At 36.1% G+C, this 27,216-nt stretch overlaps 1 long non-coding RNA gene across 1 annotated transcript in view; it reads right to left on the reverse strand.

Moving 5' to 3' along the window:
• Positions 1–27,216, reverse strand: part of LOC119619058 (uncharacterized) — a 55,056-nt gene that overhangs the window by 18,751 nt on the left and 9,089 nt on the right. The window contains exon 2 of the long non-coding RNA XR_012094950.1: positions 21,401–21,484. This is a non-coding gene — a long non-coding RNA (uncharacterized lncRNA). The remainder of the gene's footprint in view (positions 1–21,400; positions 21,485–27,216) is intronic.

Below are 27,216 nucleotides of genomic sequence, written 5' to 3' on the forward strand. Positions count from 1 at the left end.
ACTCCAACCTGGGAGACAATGTGAAACTCTGTCTCAAAAACAAACAAACAAATAAATAAATAAATAAATAAATAAATAAATAAATAAAATCTTGTCATTTTAAGAATATTATATAAATTAAATCATACAATATATACGCTTGTTAATTTTTTACCATATATAATTATATTACTTACATTATGCTGCATCTCTGCATTTTTTTCCTCCACTTAAAAATAAGCTATAGGCAACCCTACAGGGCAATGCATGTGATTATAATATGTAATCCACTAATTTTTAATACTCATATAATTACACATATATAATTTATATTATCAGAATTATATTTTACAGCCTTTCTTTTTAAGCTTGGCTTTCTGTGTTCTCCTCCTCTCTTATTTTCCCTCCACCCAATATAATACCAGTATTTCCTCCCACCCCACTCACAACTAAATAATCAAGGCAACACCTTGATATAATTTTATGCATTTTTGCCATATTCAACACATATATGTACATATATATCAGAAAGAATATGTATGATTATATATATATATGTATGTGCATATAAAGAAAGGATGCAAAGATGAGCAATAATGTAAAAATTCTGTTTGTTAAAAAGGAATACTACTATCTTGGTTCATTAAGAAAATAGGGTTGTATTACATACACTTTTAACATCTTGCGTTTTTCAACAATACCACTCAGAATATTCTCCAAGTAAATTATTATAGTTATAACTGATGTTTTACTTGTTTGAAAGAATTCTGCAGTTTCTATATATTCTGTAGTGTAGTGCGATGTTCAACCCCTCTACTACTGAATGAAATTTACCTTTTATCCAGTTTTTGACACTTGCAACAATGTTATAATAAGCATCCTTATATAAGTGTGTGTGTCTCTTTGTCTGTGTATGTAATTACATATATTTTCTGTGTGTATAACCTATACACACGTATATATCTATATATTTAGAGAGAGAGAGATAATTAGTTTTCTATTGTCACTGTAACAATTTAGCACAAATTTAGTGGCTTAAAATCTTATTCTCTTACAACTCTGGAGATCAGAAATCCTAAAATGGGTTGGCAGTTCCTTCTGGAGGCTGTATAAGAGAAATTATTCCCTTGTCTTTTTCATCTTCTAGAAATTGCTCATTCCTTAGCTGGTAGTCTCTTCCTTACATCACTCCAAACTCTTGCTTTCATAATCACATATCCTATTTTTTAACTCTGGTCCCCTTTGCTCTCTTCTAAAGACCCTTGTGATTCCATTGTGGGCACACAGATAAATTAGGATAACCTCCTCATCTCAAGACCATTAATTTAATCATGTATACAGAGCCCTTTTTGTTATGTAAGGTAAACTGTTCACAGGTCTGGACATCAGGTCATGAATATGCGTGGAGGCCGTTATTCAGCTTTTCACACAAATAGATGTTTATGTTTCACTTCCAAAAGATAGGTTAACTGGACTGGAAATTCTGGGTTGAATATTATGGTGGATTCCTTTATTATTCAGCAAATATTAACTCTGTTCCTACCCATACCTAAGGTTTGACTGCATTTCATCTCAGCAATTCGTCTCAGTGAATTTAGACTTGCTATAATCCAAGGAATTTGACTTTAAAGGGCAAATTCTGAGCACCATCTTGAGTTTTACCCTCCCTCGTGAGAACAACAGGGCCTTGATAGTGACTACTTTCTGAGCCTCATTTCCAGAAAGAAAAACAACCAAAAATAGCAGAGTCATGGTGATCCTCAGACCTAGAAAATAAGTGTTTGCTGTGAGTCACAATGATTTGAGTGATTCTTTGCTATCACAACAAAAGCTGACTAACACATACAGTATGTATATAATTAGTTTTAGTAGATATTACAAATTGTTCTCCAAGTCCTGTAACAATGCAAATTCATACAAACAATATATAAGAGTATTTTTTCTTCTGAAACTCTACTGCTCTACTAGGAAAAAAAAAAAAATCTCTTATTAAATGTTGCTAATGTGGTGGACCATAAAGGTATTTCTCAATATAGTTGTAAGTTTTATTTCCTGGACTACAAGAAATATAAATATTACTTCATATTTTCACTTACTGTTTAGACTTGATAATGACAACTGCTTACTTTTCTTTAGTTCTTTTTCTTTAAATTTGTAATAAATTTCAAAAATGATCTCAAACCATGTTTTCTGTCATAAGGTTGGTAAACATTTTATATTTCTCCCAGTCTAATGTTAGCTACTTACTGTGTGTGTGCATGTGTGTGTGTTGTGTGTGTATATATATAATATTCTATAATTAACAACATACTCTCTATATATGTAATATTCTAATTTTTTATTAAACAAATATGTTTGTTTTTATTTCCTCTCTTTACTTTCTTCATTAGGAAGGTTTTCCCTATGCTTAGAATGTCTTGTGATACTTTTGTTTTATTTAGTTAATCATTTATTTTTGTATTTAAGGTTCTAAACCATCTGGAATTTATTTTGTCTATGATGTGAAACAAACTCCAACTTAATTTTCTTCCAGATGGGTAGCCAGTTGTGCCAGCATCATTTTGTTTAACCATCCTTTTCTCCAACATTAATATGCTGCCTTTGTTCCATTTTAAATTATCATAAAATTTTGACTCATTTTAGGATTTTGAATGTATATTTTGTGTCATGAAATTTTCTAAGTCCTAAAGTTATAACACAGAACAAAAGAACTAAATTTCCTGTTCTCATTGAGTTTATAGTCTAGATAGAAGAATCAGAAAAAAACAACTGGCTAACTAAATATATAAATAAAGGTTTGATGGTAATAGAGTAAAGCAGGAGAGAAAGATTCAAGAGTATTCTTTCAGAAAGGGAGCCCAGTGATGTTCTTTTTCATAAAATGACATTTGAACCGACACCTGAATGGTGTTGAGGAGCAATCTATATGTATGTCTAATAGCAAAGCATTTGAAGTAGAGGGAACAGCACATGGAAGCATCCTTAAACTGGAGTATACCTGGCATGCTTTATCTAAAAAATGGCAAGGCTAATGTGACTGCATAATGTGTCAGAATACATAGTCAATTATCAACCTAGACAGACTAATACATTTTCTATTCTTATTGCAATATTCTGAGTTAAACACAGGACTATTATAAAACGTTCTAATATCATTAAGGCAAGGCAACCTTGGCTATTTTTCTTTTAACACTTTTCTTGTCTAGTATTTAAGACTTTATATAAACTTTAACATCATTTTCAAATGGTCTCCTTTGCCTAATAATTAAGCAACGGATATATATTTAGATAGAAAGATAAAATTTACATGGGGTCATTCCAATTGGAATTGACTTAATTTTTTATTTTATATTATACTTTAATCACATATTTTATATTAATTACTTTAATATTGGTCCATTATTATAACGTGTCTTCACATACAAAGGCATGCCATTCTTTTTAACAAGTTTTTGTTTTATTTCATTTGTATCTTTCACTAATATTATATAGGGATTCTGTTCCTTTATGTTAAACTTATTTCTCACCATTTTATAAATTGGTGGCTATTTTAATTATTTTTTGATTGCCCTTTTCCATTGCTTATTGCAAGAATATGAAGAATATGCTTATTTTGTACATTTGTTTTACATCCAGCCACCTTACCAAATTCTCTTATTATTTCTTAGTTATTTTTTAACTGAAACTTGAGGTTCTCTATGTATATAACCTTGTTAAAGCAAAAGAATTTTAAATCTATTGTCCTCAAATATTTAATTAAAATTATTTAATTTTTCTGCTTTTGATATTTGGTAGAATATAAAATATCTTTGAATGCTAATGTAGGTGGCAGTCTTTTTTTTTTCATTTTCCTGATATTTATCATATTACATAATCTTACTCAATTTTTATTTAACTACAATTCCTTAAGCATGGTTCATGAATTTATTAAATGTCTTTTTAGAATCTTTCACTATATTCAGCTAGTTTTCTTCCTTAGTATGATAATATAGAGAATTATGTTGATATATTTGAATGAACCTTACATTCAAAGAATAAATCCAGCTTCAAAATGATTTTCCAAATATTTTCTATTATTTGTTTAATTATTTTTCTCCTATATTTATTTTTCTTATTTTGAGACTTCTACTAATGGTGTACTAAAGATCTTGTATTTTTATCAAAGTCACTTATAGCTGCATTCTTGATTTTTATTATCTTATATATTTTACGTTGAAATTTTTTTCTGTGTTCTCTATTACTCTCACATATTAGTTACTGGAAAAGTAATGTTTTATAATATTAAATAATCTTTTCCAAGGGTGTATATTGCAATAAGATTGTATATGATTATACTTTTTTTTTCTTGATAATATTTTAGTTGTTTAGGCTGACTTCTTTTCCCCTCCAACTCTCTGTTTTATTTTCTGTGCTTCCTCTCTATCTAGTTGCAGACAGTTTTGTTTTCTGTGCTTCCTCTCTATCTAGTTGCAGACCCTACTGGGTGTCTTGTTATGTTCTTTTGACTGCTCCCTGGAGCTCCAGATAAACCTTAAGTAGGGGAGTCTCATGAGATGGGAAGTGTGTAAATATATGGCCTGTAGAACAATGCATAGTTGCAGCTGATAGTCCATGCCCTGATAGATAGCAGGGCCCAGACTCTTGTGTTCCCTGGTCTTCTCTTGTCTTCTTACTTCAAATATTCCTCTCCCAAGTGTGCCAGAAGATATAACATACTAAGCATGACCCATATAAACCTACACCTCTGGAGATTCAAAAGACACGCTGGGTCAACAATTCACAATGACTGCCTACTAGTCCCTAGGCTTTCTTTTAACTTGAAGGGGAATCCATTCCGCATATTTGTTTCCACCAAGATTGTGAGAAAAGCTGAGGCTTGACAACACTCTCTAGATGCTGCATATCTGCTTGTCCTAGTTCTGCTCATCACAGTAGCATATTCAAGGCACCATTTTGCAGAATCTTTTTAAGGCTTAGTTTTGGAGGCAATAAAACATATTAGAAATCAGGACATTTTGGGAACAGTGTACATGTTGTCTCCCCTTTGCCAAGTCTTGAGACATTACTGAAATGTATTACTTTTGTGTCACATGTTACTCAATATTATTATTGTATTATTATTTTTCAAATTTAGAAGCACCATTTCCATAGTTATGCATACCTTTATGAAAATTTTTCTCTCATGAGACAGAGAATGAGAAAGACTCATTTTCTTTTAAAAGAAAAAATATGGTGAATTACTTGCTATAAGTAAATATTTTATTAATAATAATCTGTCTTATTTGCATGCTTTAAAGTCACTTTCAAGATTCCTGACATAAATTATCTTATTTGATTCCCATCATGATTCAGTGATATAAGGGTATAATAATAATAACAGTTGCAAATCATGAAATGCTTATTACTTAGCATATATTATACCAACAATTATCACCAACTCTTTGGAGAATGTACTAATATTACCCACATCTTATAGATGAGAAAAATAAAATATAGGAGTATTAAGGAAGTTGCCCAAAATTATGTCTCTAATTAGTGGTGGAAATAGAAATTGGTATCCTCAAATTCTAATTATGGAATATGCACCCTTAACTACCATGTAATCATACAAGATAAATGTTACCATTAATATTTATAGATCAGGAAACTGGTGGAATAGGTTGGTTTGCTTGCTCACGATCACTTAGAAAGTAAATGGTGAAGCAGAGACTAGAGATCCTGTCTTCTGATTTGACATACACTTTTCTCTCCAGATTGCAATATGTAACTAGTATAACCTGTCCCATTGTAGGCACAAATCAGTGTGCAATCATTGAGATCCATTTGAAGATATTACAATACCATTTAATTTAGCCATGGTTAAAATTAAGTTTCTTAAGAGATTCATATATGTATTTCTTAGGCATTTTGGAATAGGAAGAATTCTTTTACTGTTATTACTGGTGCTGCAGCTGCTGTAGGTTAATCTTATTATAGCTGTTATCTTGTGATTTCATTTTGAAATTTTTTCTATATTTATATAGATTTTGACAAATAAAAAATAAATTCGGTTGCAAAGCTTTTGTAAAATGCAAGCTAATTTCTGCTATTATAAAGAAAATGTCAACATAAAAGCAATTGAAATGATTTTTAAAATTTAAATTGAGTCAAGTTTCAGAAATGTGAGTTCATTCAAGTCAATGAATATTCACTGAGTTCTTATGACATGCTGGGCACAATGCTAGGCACAGTAGGAGGTAAAAAGATTATGAGTAGTCTCTGCCTTTAGGGGGCTCTGATTCAATGGAAGAGACAGGAATGTACACAAACAATCTTAATATTAGCCAGACTGTTATAAGTGTTATAACAAAGGGACTGAGAAAGTGCAATAGGGATATAAAGGAAAGATATTATCTCCAACTGGGCGAACTTGAGCAAACAAATAAACTCCACAGCTGGTGCAATAAAATGTGATTTCAAGAAAAAAATACTTTAGTTTTAATTGCCTTCAATGATATTAGACAAGTTGCCAAAAAATGTTTTCTTCAACATCAAGTTATATCTCAAGAATATCACTTTAAGAAGTTGAACTACTCATTTTGATATTTTAGAATAAAATATCCAACATGAAAGTTACCTGAGTGGTTAGTTTTAAAAGCCTATTTGTTTTTCAATGGTGCAAACTAACTTTCTAGACAGAGAAAGTACTTTCCAAAGGTAACACAGGATAGATCACTGAGTAGTTCAAATTAAGATACAGGTCATGTGATTTGGCTGAGCCTCTTTTCTATTTCACAGGCATCCTCCTTTCTAGCTTTTATTTCTTCATTCGTGCATCTTTCCTCTTCACAAATATCAAGATTTTGCTCCGTATCATGCACTAGGTTCCTGCCCCACTGAACCAGAGATGGGCTCTGATCTCAATGTTTGAAATCATGACGAGTCATATGAAATTGCAATCACCATTAATTCAGCATAGATCATAAGGTGCTGTCTTTTGCATATTTATTTCTGCTCTAATGAGTGGTTATTATGTGGTGATTAAGGAAAGGTGCTGCAGACTCAGATGGCCTGGATTCAAATCACAGATACACTGCTAGCTAAGTTTAGAAAAAAACTAGTTAAAACTCTATGCTTCTATGACTCATATTTAAAATGAGGAGAATAACAGTGCCAGCCTCATAGTTTGTGGTAAAATTTAAGTAATCAAATAGGTGTTAAAAATTCAGAACACTGCCTGGAGCAAAGTAAGAAAACTCATTGTTTTTTCTGTGCTTTACTTTCCTCCACTTTAGCAGGAAATTGTTAGAAGATGGTGGAGAAGATGGTAATGAACAGGTATTTGAGTAGTCAAATGTCCCACATTTGAACTTTAATAACAAAATTTAATAGTTTTGTCAACTAACTATCCATGAATTACTAGTACTGCTACCTTTGCTCTTAGACAAATGAAGAAACTAGAGCTCAGAGAAGTCACATAATTTCATAGAAGACACAGATAACAAGATTTAGAGGAGTTTTTTCGAGTTTTTAGTTGTTGGGATTCTGTCTGATTATGTATGCCACCAGATAATTCTAAAAATTACTCATTCTAGATTCTAGCTTTCAGTATAGAGATATTTTTAAATATTGCCTCTGGAAAGACAAGTTAATTTTTATATACAACGGAAAATAAATGTAAGTAATGTAAATGTATGGCTATCGATTCCTTATTTCATGGCTCCATTTCATGCCTCTCCTCATTCTCTAAGTTTAACTATGATGATTATTTTTCTTTTCCAAGCCTTGAACAGGTCATGCTGCATCTGACCTCTTCACCTGTATACATGTTTGTTTGTTCTCTGCTCATTTCAATTCCACCCACTCTTTCCAACTTACAAATACACAGAAACAAATACCTTGCCCCTACCTTTGCCCATCTGGTTTCTACAGGTTACTCTCAACCTCAAATTTAACATCAAATTATCTGGGCCACTTTCCCTGCCTCCCTCCATAATCTGTTCGAATGTCTTCCTCTGTCTTCTGCATTGCCTTATTTCCCTTTACTATTGCACTCATTGGGCTATATAAACCATACTGTAGTTGTCTAAGTGTCTTTATCTCTTACTAAATTATAAACTCCTTAAGAATTGGGACTGAGTACCTTGTATTTACTGTTTAAATTCCATGCCTCACTCAGTTGATCCTGAATTGCACCTCCCTCGTTAAGTATTTGATGAATAAAAGAATGACATAGTGAGTGAATGAATGAAAAACTGTATTAGCCATTAGACTTCCATACTAAAAGCTACAACAAAACCTCCATCTCCAACAGCAACAAATAAAATTGATAGAAAGAGTTAAGTAACTATATATCTTCAAATGATTTTAAAAATACTTGGCATAGATAAATCATTCTTTAAAAAGCTTACTCTCGAATGTAAGCCCATTTGTAAATTACAACATTCAATTTCCCCACATTTGCTTACCTTGGACTAGAGAGACACTGAAATGCCATTTTTAGGACAGAGCTCGCATCCAGAGATTTGTACATAATTCATAGTTTAAGTTCTGCAAGTTTGCATAATAAATAGTTTAAATACTGCAGCAACAGAGCTGGAGAGGAAATTAGGATTCTGAATGAAAAAGTTAATTATACCTCCAAGGATTTTTTTTTTTTTTTTGCAATACATTAAAAACAAGCTTAGAAGAGGATAATTTAGGCTAAAAAGAGATGGAAATGAAGAAGATTATGGGAGTGGTGATAACTGACAAGTTGTCTTATTAAGTGGGGGTAATTAGGCTAAATTAATTTTAAAATTGTAGTAGTGCATTCTGGATCTACAATAGCGTAGATAATTTCCGGGGCTAATGATCTTGCAGCTGGGGTCCTTTCTGTTAGATGGACACTGTTCTTGACATTATAGGCCATTTTCTCTGCTTTAGCCATTCTATTTAGATAACCTGGGGGGTATAGTTTAAAACTGGAATTCCCACCCATTTAGCTAGACTGCCAAAGCAGATCAAAGAACAAGCAATTCTCATCAAGGAAAAGTGGCATTTCGTGAACAGGCATCACAGAATTTCTTCATCTATTTGTGTATCTGTTCATCTGCCTAGCCAAGATATGAATACTATTACTACTACTAATAATAAATATTATTAGTACATAATTTTCAAAGAATTTAATATAGGTCTCGGTACTGTACTATGTCACATACATTATCTAGTTTATTAAAAAAAAAAAACCTGTAAAATGCACACAAAAACATTAAACCCAAACTAAGGACTCAGAGCAATGAAGTGACCTGCCTAAGAATGATCAATTAATTAATAATTGGCAGATTTTGGGTCTGCCCCCTAGCGGGATGACACCAATGCCACTGCACACCCATTTGCCTTATGCTGGTGTCAAGAACAGAAACCATCACTTGAAGATTTTGTAATCTGAGAAGCAAAGACGTGAAGAATGGGAGAGATTCACCTTTAAAAATGAATATTGGAGTATAGGGAAGAGAGAAAAAATTTTAAAAAAGAAAAAAAAAAAGCAGAGGGTTTAGACTCTAGTCTTAAATAACCATGACGTAGCTTGTGAAGTTGAATTTATTATTTGACCATTATAGTTGTCATATTCCATTATGTAAAAGGAGGCAAATAACAAGACTTTTAAGTTAGTAAAAAGACATGCCAATCATGGTGATAACTCATTCCTATCTAAGGGAATGCCCCCTGAAGTCCCTTCTATGGATAACTGTCTCTGTTCACACCCCCTGCTGAAAGAACAGCATAATAGCCTTGTTTTCCAGCACGGAACAGGCTAACATTTCCTACCCCTATGCTTGTCCACCACAACTGCTATAGATAGAGCAACCAACTTATATACAAACTGGTGGAGTGTGAGATATCTTGGTAGGAAAAGTTCCACTCAGAGTCAGACCCTCATTCTTGGAAATGTGTACTGCAAACTCAGATTAAATCTGGCAGTTGATACCTTGATTTTTATCTATAAGCAAACACTCTGTTTACCACCAACGGCTGGTAGCACTACTGCCCCCACTGTAGCCATCAGCATGTCTTCTGTGAATTATTCCATTATCTTCTGCCCTTGCCTCAACTAGATTTATTTTTAGCATAGCAGCCAGAATGTAATTCCTTTGTTCAATACCTTCCCAATCCTCTCAAAGTAAGCCAGAGCATTTAAGATAGTTTGCAAGGCTCTCCACAACCTGGATCCCTGCCTTACCTATTTAACCTCACTTCCAACTACTGTTGCCCTCCCTGCTCATTCACTCCAGCCACTCTGGCCTCTGTTTTTCTCCTTGATATTCCCACCACTTGCTCCCATGCAAGGACCTTCACATTCATTTTTAGTTTCCTTTACAATGTTCTTCTCTGACATATCTGCATGACTCACTCTCTTGCCTCCTAAATGTCTTTGTCATATTTCACCTTCTCAGGAAGACCTCTGACCACTCTGTTAAAACCTGTAAACACCCATCCCCACCCAAGTTGCTTCTCATCCTCTGTCCCTGCTTGACTTGTCTCTATTGTGTGGATTATCCTCTAATCTAGTAGGTTATTTACTGTCTATATCTCCTACCTAGAATGCAAAGTCTCTGTAGGCAGCACTTATTGTCTGTTCATGACGTCAATGTATCACTAGCATGGCAGACATTGTTGTTACACAATAAGTATGTGTTAGATGTTGGTTGAATAAGCGAATAAATAAGTGAATGAAATGTGCAATGAGAAGCCAAAAGACCAGTCATGAAAGGCTATTACTGAGTGATAGAGTTCAGCAAATAGAATCTACCAGACAGAATCTATGGCTATGGAGAGTAGATCTAAAGTATAGAATAAAGAAGCAGGTGAAAAAAACTGGAACAACCACATGTCTTGGAGGGAGGAAGCACAGATTCGTGTTTTAAAATTCAAGGAATCACCTTACACTCCAATTTTTGTGTGACCCAGCCTGCTATACGGAAACACCACTAAGACTTCAGATCAATCATAGTTACTCTTAAACTCCATCCTCTGCCTCAAGAGTCTACCTTAGATTCAGTCTTTGTTTGTAATACTGAAGCCCAAATAAACCTTTGTTTGTCAACAGTTCTGAATTGTTTTGGCAGGAATAATGTTTTACCTGGCACCTGCAGGTATACCAACTCATTAACTCATTGACTATTCCTAGAAATGTTTCATCATAAACATTGTTATGACCATTTTACAAGAATCAGAATCTCCAAGAAGGTAAGTCATTTATCAGAGTCCCACATGGTGTTGCAGCAGGCCTGAGATTACAGTGCAAACTTTCTGACCTCAAGATCATGGTCTTGGCTGTTTTTCTACACCACAGTGCCTCTTCAGGGTTTTGTAGGTAATCTTTGTCTTCAAAGGTGCAACCATATATTGTCTATATGTATCCTTCTTATGATTCTGAAGCTCTTACAATTCTTGTGTCCTCACCTAGCATTACCTTTCAGAAACATTTAATTTGCTACCTTAATTTTTGATGGAACCACAGAGCTAGGGAAACATAAATACCTTTGTTGCTTCTTTTGTCTTCTGAAGATACTGCTTTGCTTTTCTGCCCCAACCCATATCTTCCCGTAAGTAACAAGCAACATCACGGCTAGCGATATATCAGGACATTCAGGAGCCAATTACACAGGGATGAAACAGACACTTGACAGGCAAGAGCACCCTTCTGGCCTTGATGGACACTGATCAGCAATTAAAGGGATGACTTATGGCTTAAAGGAAAGAGTGCTACCTATCTCATGAGCACATACATATCTATACATATAAAATACATCTTTCCAAAATCTCTGAATCACACAAGTATTGTCTTGGACTTCATTCTTCATACATACATTAGCTAATATAAATAGCTTGCCCAACAGCACACAGATAATCAGGATTCTGTTTCCTAATCTGCTCAGTTGTTCTTTTCTGGTCAGATGTTGCCTCTTGACTTTTGAAGATAAAACTCAGTTTTTGGCCTTATTTCCAAGACTCACCATGGTCTGAACATTCTCAGAGCCATCCTTCCTCTGTATCCCAGGCTAGAAGCCACTTCTTACCTGAAGGCTTTCACTGTTGTCATCCCTTTTATTTGATGCTTTCCTTTTATTAGTTCATGTTACATTGTAATACCTCATTGCAATAATTATCATAGTCAGGAGGGTTGTAATTGTGATAGTGTTTCTCTGATTTTTCTGATTCCTACTGGAAAGAGTCAAAGCTTTTCAACAAGAACATTGACTAGGAGGGGCCAGAATCTACGACTTTCCCCCTCTGACTAGTATTCTTTCTATTTTTAACATTTTCCTGGATTCTTGAAGCTTTATGAATACATGGAATAGTGGAAAAATCTAGTAAGACTCCTGCTATTCATAATTTACCTTAGCTTACCTAATGACTTTGAGCCAAAGGTAATCAGTAGAATTAAGTAGAAACATAATCTCCCCTCATAAACCTTTAATTATTCAAACAACCAAGCCCCAGAAGATATTTCTACCAGATTTGTCAACTGGGAGAGATTAAACAAAGAAGCAACAACCACCACAACAAAACCCAGCAATTATAATTCAGGCTTGAGAGCAGCTTTTCCAGTTGGGTTTAGTGCCAGTCCTCACTGTGTTCTCCTTGGTGGGGCCACCTAATTCTCGCCTCTGTCTGCCCATGTCTTCACCAGCCACAGTCAGGTATAAGGAATGGTTGAGCTTTCAACCAGTGGCTTTGCCCTTCAGGAGCTAGGCAGAACAGCATCACTCCTAAACTAGCAAAGCTACAGAGTATGGACTTCCATGTTTGCCCCTGGTAAGCAAACTTGAACGTGATGATATTTCTCAAATATGCTTACTTTCTTTTTCTTGAACCTACTGTATATTCAACACTTTGCATATGCCAATCACACCATGAAGCTTTATTTACATTATTTCATTTATACTTATGCCAGTGAGACAGGCATTGACCAGGAGATGTTAAGCCCAACCAATGAACTAGGCTGTCTGCCCCTGGAGTCCATGCTCTTGGTCCTCAGAATTGGATGGCAGCCATGAACTCCAGCTGGTTTGGCTGAATCCATGGTCTTTGTTTTTGACAAACCTGGTTTTGCTCTACCAAGTTCTTAACCTAATGCAAGGAGTCACAATGGTAGTCTCTATTCCACAGGGAACAGATTGCTCAGAATTTGGATTCTTCTGTCCTCTTTTGCTAAAACTTCTGATAATGTATCTTTTTAGAGACATATTACTGCTCCAATAGATGCCTAAATTGCAGTGTTCATGTAGGCATTGTGATTTGGATTGTCACCCTTCATCTTTCCACCATGCTTACCTTATTCCATAGCACATATCATGGCCCAGACAATATCTTAGTTCCCTCTTCTGGTCTCTGCGTTATTGTACTATTACACTCCATCATGGATATACCCAGAAAATGGGTTTGAAAATCTGGGGTGGGTCAGCTTTCAATTTTGTCTTTACTTTTTTGGCTGATGTTTTCTGAACCTTCTCTTCCTTCCATGAGTGTCTAGACCTGTCCGTGGGCTGGTGGATAGTATTGCTCTCTCTGAAAATGGCATAGAACCATCAAAGCCAAAGGGGAGGGGATTAGTTTACAATGCTAATCAGACAGAAGCATTTACCAAAGTGGTTATAAACATGACCTCTGGGGTCATATTACCTGCATTCAAAACCAGGCACTACCATTTACCACCTGACTAAAGGAGGCAGGCTGTTTTATTTTTGTGAGCCCTGGAACCTATACCTGCAAAGTCAAGATTGTAACATCTCCTGGGGTTGCTAGTAGAATGCAATGAGTTAAATCTTGTAAAATGCTTCATATGTTGTTTGACTCATGCAGGCCCTTCAGCATCATTGCTGTACATGTTATAAAAGCAGATGTGAAAAGCCAGGTCCCAGGACCAGGGATTAGAGGACTGAAGATCTGGGTGCTAGAAGCATGGAGACATGTATGTGAGACATAGGAGGACTTTTTTGGACCCCATGATTTCACAGTAGTATTCTCTGTGAAATTCCCACAAGATGTGTGAAAGAGTTGACTTCATTTAAAGGGCCAGAGGCATGGTAGTCATCATAAATAATATCGATTTCCAAGTTACTTTCACCAAATAACAAAAAAAGCAGAGATATTTCTCCTGAATAATTTAGAATATTGAGACAAGAAAAGATCAGGGAACAGAAGGGTGATTTGCTCAATCACTCACTTGTTTTTGCTTGGAAAAACTGATCTCCTAAAATTAATATTTGCATGAAAACAATTTTTAGTTAATGTAATATTTGCTAAACACAAAAGGACATATGAAATGTATATATACATTCAGAAGCATAATAATAAAAGAAACACTTCAATCTACTGCCCAACTTAAGATCTAAACTGCAATGGCAGTTTCTGTTTGAAATACCTGAGTATGTCCCACTTTGATCCTTTCTTCCTGCCTCCTCCTCAAAAATAAATTTTGTCCTGAAATTTTTGTTTGATTTTCTTGCACATATAAAATGTAGTTTATCACAATGTACATGCCTCTGTGCATATTATTTAGCTTTGCTAATTTGTTAACTTTTTAAAAATGCTATTGCATTGTAAGTAGTCTTAACAATTGGTTTTATTTTGATTCAACATGTTATGTTTAAAATTCATCTATATCATTTATACCTATAATATATTCATTTTCACTACTATAGAACCTTCCATTGTGTGGAGTCATTTAAAAGAATATTCATGATCACAAGATTTTTAAGAGGACAGTCTCAATTTATTCATCTCACCCAAATTTTTACAATGACTTATATGTTGTTCTTTATTTCTTCCAGATTCTTTCACCTCTAAACCAACTTTCATAATAGGTGCCAGAGTTCTTCCTGAATATGAGAATTCTATTAACATTTCCCCATTTAAAAGTCTCAGTGGTTTCTTTCCGCCCCCAGTATAAAATCCAAGCCACTGGACCTACCTTCCTGACTCATCATAGTCCCACTCCGATATTCCTTTCAGGTTCGTCTTTGATTATAAATTCTGTCTATCCCATCTTCTTCTGACACACTCTTTGTTTGCCTAGACCATCAGAAATACCACCACTCCCTAAAAGCACCTGCATTCCTTCTGTGCATGCAGTTTCCTTTGCAAAAAAAGGGTTTCTCTTATCTTTGCTGAAAAAAATAAAGTAATAGATATCATTTAAGACCTGGTTTTAAAATTACCTGGATCTCAGAAAAAAAAAGGAACAAATTATTCCGTACACTTTGCACCCATAACATTTAATTAATTTTTTATTTATTACTTCTGTCTTTTTATATTAATAAAGAGATACATCATATCTTGAAGACAGAAAGCTTCATTGAGACAAGGACCACATCCCTTTTATGGTTGTTTCCTCCCACCACCGCATTCTCACTCTACACATGGCTGTACTCCTGTAGAAAGTTTAGGCCTGATACCTAGAACAGGACAGGTCTGACAACAGTTGCCCAACTGACTAGGAACAAGAGACTTGAAACTCCATCTTGAGGTCCATGTTTAGAAATCACTAGGATCTTTTGGATGACTGCATAGCAAATTGGATTTAACTTTTCAATTTTGCATTATTCTTATGTTATTGGGATTATGATGAATAATAAGATAATAACAGCAATTAGCCTCTGAATGACTAATAGTCCATCAAATTGATTTTGAACAAACAATTTGAACATCTTCCCTCAGCCAAAGTAGAATAGGGTGGGGCAGAGAGTGTTCCATGAATATTCCTGAGAATGAAAATGGGAAAATTATGTCCAATGACCACTGAGCATAGTATGGAAACTTCCTAGGATTGGGAATGGGGGAAGGTGCAATTAAATAATTGAAGCTTGCTTTCTGATGAAAAGTTGAAGTGTCAACAGAGTATGTTTCAAAGATGTGCTATGTTAATTACTTAAAACTTAGTGGAGTTCTCAACATGAAACTAGCATTGCATGTTATATTTTCAGTTCTTCCCAACCCACCAAAACTTACTGAATCTGTAGTGGGCCTGAAGTTCAATGTTTGATCATGGCCACAGATTATTAGAGGCATCGAGCAGAAATGTCTTCAAGGGCCAACTTAGGTGTCCACATTGAGACTGCTTCCCCACTGCAGTGGCACCTGCAACCCCACTCTGACTACTACTTCATCACCATAGAAGTGGATCTCACCTAACTTCAGGCCACTGGGAATAGAGACTTTAGTTTTTGTCTAGAGTTTAAATAGGATAGGGTAGGAAGAGGAAAACAGTAGCAAATGGAAGAGTAAGATGCTATCATTTGAATGCAGAGATGTAATGCAGAGATTTTCTTCCTGTTAGTAAAATCTCTGCATTCATCTATGAGGTTCACACTTTTGGTTAGTCTTTTACTTTATTCTGCAGATTTTGGATATTTCTTCACATGCTTTCATGGTTTCTTCCATTCCTTGCTGCTTCTGACTGGATTTATTATTATTTCTAGTCTTAAGTCAATGCACAGGATGCAACCTTTTATTAAGAAGCAAGGAGAAAGGTAGTATCATTGAAATATTTAATTCATTGTACAAAACATAAGAATGAGTTATGAAGAATACTAACAAATAGGTATAGCACTGAGGATCAGTTAGGGAGACAGGCACAAACATAAAAATCTATAACAAGTTCTATACACAAAGTTATGTAAGAGCTTCAAAAAGTAATTGATTTTTGTCAAATAGTATTTGAAGAAGACTCCTTAGAGGACAAGGCATTTGATCTTGGTTACAGGAATTGTTCAGACCCAGATGTTCACTGAGCTTTCCTGAGCTTTGAGATCTTCATAAGATTGCTTCAGGTCCCAAATTTTGTCACCTTTGGAATTCTAAACTCTCATGAGATATCTTCACATTTCTGAGGAGGTTTATGGTTTAAATTCATAGCTTAGATATGTATGAGTCATCTCTGTGTCCCATGCATTATTCACCATACCCAGAGACTGCTCTGAGCTGAGTCAAATTAACATTTGTCTTTGCATTTTTTCACTTATATATACACACACGTATTCACATACACTACACATATTTCATGTATATTATTTTGTTATTATTATTATTATTATTATTATACTTTAAGTTCTGGGACACATGTGCAGAATATGCAGGTTTGTTACATAGGTATACATGTGCCATGGTGATTTGCTGCACCCATCAACCTGTCATCTAGGCTTTAGGTCCCCCATGCATTAGATATTTATCCTAATGCTCTTCTTCCCCTTACCCCCTAGCCCCCGCGAAGCCTCAGTATGTGATATTCCCCTCCCTGTGTCCATGTATTCTCATTGTTCAACTTCCACTTATGAGTGAGAACATGCAGTATTTGGTTTTCTGTTCCCGTGTTAGTTTGCTGAGAATGATGGTTTCCAGCTTCATCCACGTCCCTGCAGATGACGTGAACTCATTCTTTTTATGGCTGCATAGTATTCCGTGGAGTGTATCTGCCACATTTTCTTTATCCAGTCTATCATTGATGGACATTTGGGTTAGTTCCAAGTCTTTGCTGTTGTGAATAGTGCTGCAATAAACATATGTGTGCTTGTGTCTTTACAGCTGAATAATTTTTAAACCTCTGGGTATATACACAGTAATGGGATTGCTGGATCAAATGGTACTTCTGGTTCTAGATCCTTGAGGAATCGCCATACTGTCTTCTACAATGGTTGAACTAATTTGCATCCCCACCAACAGTGTAAAAGTGTTCCTATTTCTCCACATCCTTTCCATTATCTGTTGTTTCCTGACTTTATAATGATCACCATTCTAACTGCCATGAGATGGTAACTCATTGTGGTTTTGATTTGCATTTCTCAAATGACCAGCGATGATGAGCTTTTTTTCATGTTTGCTGACCACATATATGTCTTCTTTTGAGAAGTGTCTGTTCATATCCTTCACTCACATTTTGATTGGGTTGTTTGTTTTTTTCTTGTAAATTTGTTTAAGTTCTCTGTAGATTCTGGATATTAGACCTCTGTCAGATGGATAGATTGTAAAAATTTTCTCCCATTCTGTAGGTTGCCTGTTCACTCTGATGATAGTTTCTTTTGCTGTGCAGAAATTCTTTAGTTTAATTAGATCCCATTTGTCGATTTGGGGTTTTGTTGCAATTGCTTTTGGTGTTTTAGTCATGAAGTCTTTGCCCATGTCTATGTCCTGAATGGTATTGCCTAGGTTTTCTTCTAGGGTTTTTATGGTTTTAAGTTTTATGTTTAAGTCCTTAATCCCTCTTGAGTTAATTTTTGTATAAGGTGTAAGGAAGGGGTCCAGTTTCAGTTTTCTGCATATGGCCAGTCAATTTTCCCAGAACCATTTATTAAATAGGGAATCCTTTCCCTATTGCTTATTTTTGTCAGGTTTGTTGAAGATCAGATGGTTGTAGACATGTGGTGTTATTTCTGAGGTCTCTGTTCTATTCCATTGGTCTGTATATCTGTTTTGGTACCATTACCATGCTGTTTTGGTTACTGTAGCCTTTCAGTGTAGTTTGAAGTCAGGTAGTCTGATGCCTCCAGTTTTGTTCTTTTTGCTTAGATTGTCTTGGCTATGTGGGCTCTTTTTTGGTTCCATAAGAAATTTAAAGTAGTTTTTTCTAGTTCTGTGAAGAAAGTCAATGGTAGCTTGATAAGAATAACATTGAACCTGTAAATTACTTTGGGCAGTATGGCTGCCATTTTCACGATAACAATTCTTCCTATCCATGAGCATGGAATTTTTTCCCATATGTTTGTGTCCTCTCTTATTTCCTTGAGCAGGGATAGATGCAGAAAAGGCCTTCAATAAAATTCAACACCACTTCATTCTAAAACACTCAATAAACTAGGCATTGATGGAACATATCCCAAAATAATAAGAGCTATTTATGACAAACCCATAGCCAATATCACACTGAATGGGCAAAAGCTGGAAGCATTCCCTTTGAAAGCCGGCACAAGACGAGGATGCCCTGTTTCACCATTCCTATTCAACATAGTATTGGAAATTCTGCCCAGGACAATCAGACAAGAGAAAGAAATGAAGGGTTTTCAGATAGGAAGAGAGGAAATCAAATTGTCACTATTTGCAGATGACATGATTGTATATTTAGAAAACCCCTTTGTCCTCAGCCCCAAAACTCCTTAAGCAGATAAGCAACTTCAGCAAAGTATCAGGAAGCAAAATCAATGTGCAAAACTCACAAGCATTCCTATACACCAATATTAGACAAACGGAGCCAAATAATGAGTGAACTCCAGTTCACAATTGCTGAAAAGAAAATAAAATACCTAGGAATACAACGCACAAGGAACGTATATTCTTTATACACAGAATATTTAGTGCAAAATTTGAGGAGCTAAGGAAGAGTTTTAGATCACAATAATTCAAACCACTTGTATTAGTCTGTTCTCACACTGCTAATAAAGATACACCCTAGACTGGGTAATTTATAGAGTACAGAGGTTTAATAGACTCACAGTTCCACAGGCTTCACAATCATGGCAGAGGGCAAAGCAGAAGCAAAGACATATCTTAGATGGTGGCAGGCAAGAGGGAGCTTGTGCAGGTGAACACCCCTTTATAAAACCATCAGATCTCTTGAGACTTATTCACTACCACAAGAACAGTGTGGGAGAAACCACTCCCATGATTCAATCATCTCCACCTGGTCCTGCCCTTGACACATGAGGGTTATTATAATTCAAGGTGAGATTTAGATAGGGGCACAGCCAAACCACTTCACCAACCAAAACATTATTACATATTCTTGATTATAAGAGCCCCTTTGTTGCTTGATTGAGGATTTTTCATGGCTGCTTCATCCTCCAAGGTATCCAGGCCTCACATTATCTTATTACCCTTCTTGCTTCTTTCTATTCCATGATTCTTCCAGACACCATCCCTCCCAGATTCCTTCACAAACTTCAAAATCAAATTTATTCAATTTTTCAAGATAATTTAGCTTTTCCCCACCCCTGCTCCTGACTCAGCTCCATGCCCACCTTTGGCTATACAAATTTGTTAAATAATATCTGTCCTGCTTTGAACATGTTTATGATTTATAGGCTAATTATTATTTCATTGGATATGCTAGAGTAAAGATGTCCAAGAAAAAGTAATGTAACTGGAAAATCTTTACAAGTATTAATTTTTACTTAACTAGGAACTCATCAAATTTCTTCTTTGGACCCTGAACTAGTGCCTCCCCAGCATACCCTCCTGGATATAAGCCCTGTCCTGCTTTAAACAACACTACATTTACAGCAAAGAAAGGCATAAAGTGATTCTGAACTAGGGAAAAAATATAGAATTTACACATGCATAATTAGTACCTCATCCCACAACCCCTGGCACAACACATACACACAGCCTGAGACTAGATAACATCCTGTAGATTGGGGCAAAATGAGAAAGGAGGAGCAGTGGGATGTGCCATCAAAAGGAGATTGCCCTGTTTTGCTTGAGATGGAGCACTTGCCACCAGCACAGGGATGGGTGTGGACTAAAGACCATCCCATCTCTATTTCAGTAGTGTGCAGCACATCTCACCTGGGTTGAGGAGCTCTTGAGGAGTACTTGTAACTGCTAACAGTAAGTCTATGATCCACTGACAAGGGAAATTGCTACTTGTGCCTTAATATTTTAACCCCCTCTGACACACACACAAACACACCATAAATATGCTGTATGGACAACTATCTTTCTTCTTTTTTTTTTTTTTTTTTTTTGTCCATTGCCGAGGCTGGAGTGCAGTGGTGCCATCATAACTCACTGCAGCCTTGAACTCCTGGACTCAAGCAATATTCCTGCCTCAGCCTCCCAAGTAGCTAGGATTACAGTCACGTGCCACACCAGGCTATTTTATTTTATTTTTTGTGTAGAGACGGGAGTCTCATTATCTTGCCCAGGCTGGGCTTGAACTTCTGGCCTCAAGCAATCCTCTTATCCTAGTCTCCCAAACTACTGAGATTACAGGTGTGAGCCACCATGCCTTCCAGAAAACTATCTTTCAACAGAAATATAATTACAAACTTTGGGAACAGATAGTAAGGACCTAGACACCCAGGGTGGTGATGATGATGTGGAAGGAAAGGAACCCCTAGCACCACATCCTGACTATCTTTTCTCAAGACACACACAAATATAGATGAACCAAGCAAAGATGCCCACTGAGTTAAGATACTGGTGGAACATCTATCCCATTGAGTATAGAGATAGGGGATTAGGGGAAGGGAAAAGGCAAGGAGGGAACTGACAGATGCTGGCAGTTCCTAGACAGGCCATCTGGAAGTGGCTTTATGAGCCAGATATCTAGAACTGAAGGAGAAAGACACAGTCTGTTGATTGGGTTAGGGAAATTGAATATGTGTGGTCCAGGACCAGGACTATAGGACTCATCAGCAGCAGTGGTGGAAAAAGGGAAGAGCTGAAATTTCACAGAAGTACTTACCCTCCCTATCTCCTCCACTTTTCTGTTAGCTTCCAGCATCCATAGCAACTTCATCACGTGTGCATTTGTCACACCAGGTGTCACCTTCAAATAAATTTGTGTTTATTGATATATAATAGAGGTACATATTTTTCAAGATACATGTGATCATTTGATACATGTATATATCTTGTAAATATCAAATCAGTGTAACAGGGATATCCATCACCTTAAATTTTAATGGGTGATGGAATGTCTACAGTGTGCCAGGATATGCTATGCATTTTGGTGCATTCGCCTATATATCTTTTGGTGGTCACATTGATCATAAGGCATTGATATTTTATTCCCATTTTTCAGATTACAAAAATCAAGCTGACCAAAGATATGAATTGATTTACTTAAGGTCACAGAAGTAATAAATGTCAGAACCAGAATTTAAACCTGGTCTTCTGATCTCAAGTTCATGATTCTTTCCACAGCAGCAATATATTCTTAAAATATTATATTTAAAACGAATGTTGATAATTATTTAGTCCAGGAATGACAGATATATTCTAAATGATGTGCCAGCTTGGATTGTTCCAGGCTGCCTGGAGTGCGTGTTGAGAAGAACACGGGGACCTATTGCCAACTCCATGGGAAAAAGTATCATGATTGATTCTCAATGTCCGCCTCAGGCACCTCTGCTGGGTACTTTCCAACCTTAGCTTAATTCTCTCTTCCCATTTTTACAGATGAGAAAATTAATGCTGGGAGATTTAAAATGAATTGCCCAAGAGCACACAGTGTGGCATTGGCAGAGCCGTGGATAAGCCTCCACCTTTCCCTATTTCATATCTCCAGCTCTTGGCCTCACCCTGGTCCTTCCCTCAGAGTTCTCATGGGAAACCTGCCAAATCACTCAATTTTTCTGAATCTCTTTCTGACCTTGTTTCTCTCTCTCATATCTTATATATGATATGCATATCATCTGAGTAAAGTGTTTTGAAGAGGAGTCCATTGTGAAACACTAGCTTGCTATTGTCGATAAGATTCCACAGTCAAGGTTTTTGTTGAGGAGTTGCTGAGAAAGATATGTCACAAGGGATTAATGCACATCAAGTGCTGATTCTGAGACTGGATGAGCAAATACAGAGCAGTTAAGAAATAGACAGACCCAACTCAGCCTTTAGCAACTGGCTGGTGCTAAATTTTCCTGAATGAGTTTTATCTGATCAGTTCAAGGCACCATAGAGTGGTTTATTGGTGCAAGGAAAATGGCTGAAGCTCTGTGTTTAAATTTAGGAGAAACACTGACAAACATAGCCATTCACTGAAATGTCATCCATTTAATGGGGGAGAAAAAGTACATATATATAAAATGAAGTGGACATTTAAAGAGTCTATCTGGATCATTCAGACTGAAAATTATTCTATAGTAGTATTTAACTCATGAGATGTAAAATTAAATGAGACAATGTTTGTCAATTATTCAACCAGTTTCTGAAAACAATAATTGCTTAAAAGTATAATAATACTTTTAAATGAGAAAGAGTTGTAGGGCTGTGTGCATGTGTAGGGGTACAAATGGATGTATCGATGTATGTGTGTTCAGTTAATCATCTCCTTAAACTAAATTTTCCTTGTGCTGTAGATACTCTAGTTTTCTCCATATCTATAAGTGGAGAACAACCACACTTTAAACTGGAATGTCCAGGTATTGCTTTTCTTTTTTCACCAAACACAGGCATCTTATTAAATCTTCTGGTGTCATGAAATGTGGACTAATGAGCATCATTAGATTGGAGTTGCTAGTGATGAAACTGAGTCACGGGGACATTATGTGATTAGCCCCAAGTCACACAGCTATTGAATTCTAGGGCAATCATGAGGAATGGGTTTCCTTCACTCCCAATTCAGAGTTGTGGTCTGTCTCCCCTTTGTATTAGGTTCAAAAATCCCTCTCCTGTCCCACCCCTTTTTTCCCTCTTCTCTATTCCTTGTATTTGCTTTTTCTATTACTTACTCTAACTCAAATCAACAACTATTTATAAAATTTATTTAATGTGTCCACTCTTGATGACTAGACCATGAATAAACCTTGGTTCGTATTAATGACAAATGCTAGTAGTTGTCTAACCTCCATTTTTCTTTTTGACAGTTCTTGTTAAAATCATTATTGCTCCTTTGCTTTACATAGTGTATCAGTCCGTTCTCATGCTGCTAATAAAGACACACTCAAGACTTGGCAGTTTATAAAGGAAAGAGGTTAAACTGACTCACAGTTCAGCATAGTTGGAGAGGCCTCAGGAAACTTACAATCATGGTAGAAGGGGAAGCAAACATGTCCTTCTTCACATGAGGGCAGAAAGGAGAAGTGCAGAGTGAAGGCAGGAAAAGTCCCTTACAAAACCGTCAGATCTCATGAGAACTCACTATCATGAGAACAGCATGAGAGTAACTTCCCCATGATTCAGTGACCTCTCACCAGGTCTCTCCCATGACACAGGGGAATTATGGGAACTATAATTCAAGATGAAATTTGGGTGGGAACATGGCCAAACCATGTTATATAGGGGAAGAAAACTCTATTCCAGACTCCAGGAATAAATCCAGAATACCTAGGGAACACTGATCATGTCCTTGCTAGGGATATGCTTAGCAGCATCCTGTGACGATACTTGGGACAATGCAAGGAGATTTACTCAGGACTTCTGGGAAAGGTTTTTGTTGTTGTTTTCCAAGATAATTCCAAAAGAAATGTTCACTTTCTTGTAATTGATGTTGGCATATCTGGATAGAAAGCTGAAACTGCACCTGCTTTGTTCCCAGAGGGAAGCCAGATTTCTGGCATTGTAGGGCTGGACCTTCTGGGCCTCTTGGTATGTGAAACAAGCTCCCATTTGAGATATGGTTTCCTCTGAGTGGCTACTAGAGACATCTTAACAAATAAAGTACCCTAAAGAAACTTTGTAGCTTTGATTATTACTATAGCGTATGGTTACACACTGTGGGGTAAGACTCAGAATATTGTCTCTAGCCCTTGCTAGCTGTGCAATGCTGGGCAATTAGTTTTTCTGTACTTAGGGTGCCTTCTTTCTCTCCTCTGATTTATTGTCCTAACAACACACATCACCCTGAAACAGACTATTCATTTTAATATGTGTGTACGTATACTATACATACATGTATATGTATATGCCATATATATGTAATATATGTTTGTTTATTTTTTATTTTTTCTTTCATTTATATATGCTGCATGAAGGCAGTGATTTTTGTCTGTACTGTTTGATTCTGGATCACAGAGCCTGGCACATTGTGGAAGGTTAATAAGTAGTTGTTTAACAAATTAATTGATTTATAAATGAATTAATAAAACAGTTACAATTAGGTCATAGGATAGTTGTGATGATAAATTTAGATAACTTGTATGAATATGTGGAAACTGCCTGGCATATGATTATTAAAATGAATAAAGACAACCACTTTTCTAAGTATTGGCAAGATACCAATCTTTTTAATATCCAGATTAATCTACCTTTTTAATACCCAGATTTGCTCACGAGGCTCAACACAGTAAGACTGTAGGGAGAAATGAATGAACTTTGGAAACTGTAAGTCATGACACAAGAGTGAGGCATTCATTCATGCACTCATGAATCTGCTTTATATACAATCTATGTGTTAGATACTATTGTAAGCATTGGCGACACTATGCTTAGACATTGCCTGCCTTAGTTGAAATTATAATCTGTTGGAGAAGAGATGGACTATGAAAAAACAAATAAGTGAAAGAATAGCATAGCATTAGAAAGTGGATCACTCTATACCACCTCCAACACAATAATGACAAAGACAACAAAAGCAGGAGAGGAATATACAGGATGTGGTGGAGAGGATGATGCGATCTTAAGTAGGGTGATAAGGGAATGTCTTTTTTTTTTTTTTTTTTTTTTAGGTTTAACATTTCAAACCAGGTTTTTTTTTTTTAATTATTATTATTATTATACTTTAAGTTCTAGGGTACATGTGCATAACGTGCAGGTTTGTTACATATGTATACTTGTGCCATGTTGGTGTGCTGCACCCATCAACTCGTCAGTACCCATCAACTCGTCATTTACATCAGGTATAACTCCCAATGCAATCCCTCCCCACTTCCCCCTCCCCATGATAGGCCCCGGTGTGTGATGTCCCCCTTCCCGAGTCCAAGTGATCTCATTGTTCAGTTCCCACCTATGAGTGAGAACATGCGGTGTTTGGTTTTCTGTTCTTGTGATAGTTTGCTAAGAATGATGGTTTCCAGCTGCGTCCATGTCCCTACAAAGGACACAAACTCATCCTTTTTTATGGTTGCATAGTATTCCATGGTGTATATGTGCCACATTTTCTTAATCCAGTCTGTCACTGATGGACATTTGGGTTGATTCCAAGTCTTTGCTATTGTGAATAGTGCCGCAATAAACATACGTGTGCATGTGTCTTAATAAGAAGATGACAGTTGATCACAGAGCTGAAGAAGGTGATGGAACAAGTGTTTCAGATGTATGGGGCAATTATCTTTCAGGTTTGAACAACAAATAAAACAGAATAGTACATTCCTATGTCTCAAAGTGAGAGTATGTCTAATGTGTTCTACAATGGCAAGGAGGTCAGTGTGGCTGAGTTAGAGTGAACTGAAGGAGAGTATTTGAAAGTAATGCCAGAGTCGGTCAAAAAGACAGAATAAGACTCTGCAAGTCAGTATAAGAACTTTGGCTTTCACTCTGAGTGAGATGGACACTCATTGACGGAATGATGCCATCTTTTGAAAGGAATTCTCTGGATACTGTGTCAAAAGATGATGCTGTCCTGGGGTCGGGTGATAGTTGTTGATAAATGAGTAATGGTCAGGTTCTGGGCATAGTCTGAAGATAAAGTGAACAAGATTCATTGACAGATAACATGTGAAATACACCAAAGAAGGTATACATGGATACAAGGATACCACAGTCATTTGGCCTGAGAAACTGAAAGGGTGCAGTTTGTATTGAAAAGTATGAGTAACACTGTGGATAGCAAGTCTTGAAGGGCAAGATTGGGACATTGGTAATAGTTGATATGCCTGTTAGACATGCAGTGGAGATGCTTGGAATAGTTGGATACAGAGACCTGGAACTCCAGAGAGACATCATAACTAAAGATGTAAATTTAAAAGTTGTTAGTGCAAAAATACATTTAAAACCAGGTACTCAATGGGATAACCAAGAAGGGTCTGTAGATAGAGAAAAAAATGGAGCCCTAGGACAGCCAGTGTTTAGAAGTGAGAAGATAAAAGGGACCCAGAAGAAGACCCTTTAAGTGTTCACTGAGGTAGGAAGAAAAATAAAGAATATGTATCTTGAAACCAAGTGAACTAAATGTGTTTCAAAAATGAGAAAGTACAGTCGACCATTAAAAAATGTGAGGATTAAGATCTCTGAGCGTCTGCGTCAAAAATTTGTGTATAATGTTTTACTCCCCCAAAACTTAACTACTAATAGCCCACTCTTGACTAGAAGTCTCATCAATAACACAAAGCCAATTAACATATATTTTTATGTTATATGTATTACATGCTGTGTTCTTACAGTAAAATATGTTAGAGAAATAAGTAGATCTTATTAATAAAATTATAAGAAAGAGAAAACATACTTTTTATTTATTAAACAGAAGTGGATCATCACAACGGTGTTCATCCTCTTCTTCACATTAAGTAAGCTGAGGAAGAGGAGGAGGAACAAGTGTTGATCTTGCTGTCTCAGGGGTGGCAGAGATGAAAGAGGTGGAGAAGGTTGAAGGGAAGACAAGAAAGGCAGGCACATTTAGTGTAC

Source organism: Chlorocebus sabaeus, chromosome 12 (assembly GCF_047675955.1).
Source record: "Chlorocebus sabaeus isolate Y175 chromosome 12, mChlSab1.0.hap1, whole genome shotgun sequence".
Taxonomy (NCBI): Eukaryota; Metazoa; Chordata; class Mammalia; order Primates; family Cercopithecidae; genus Chlorocebus; species Chlorocebus sabaeus.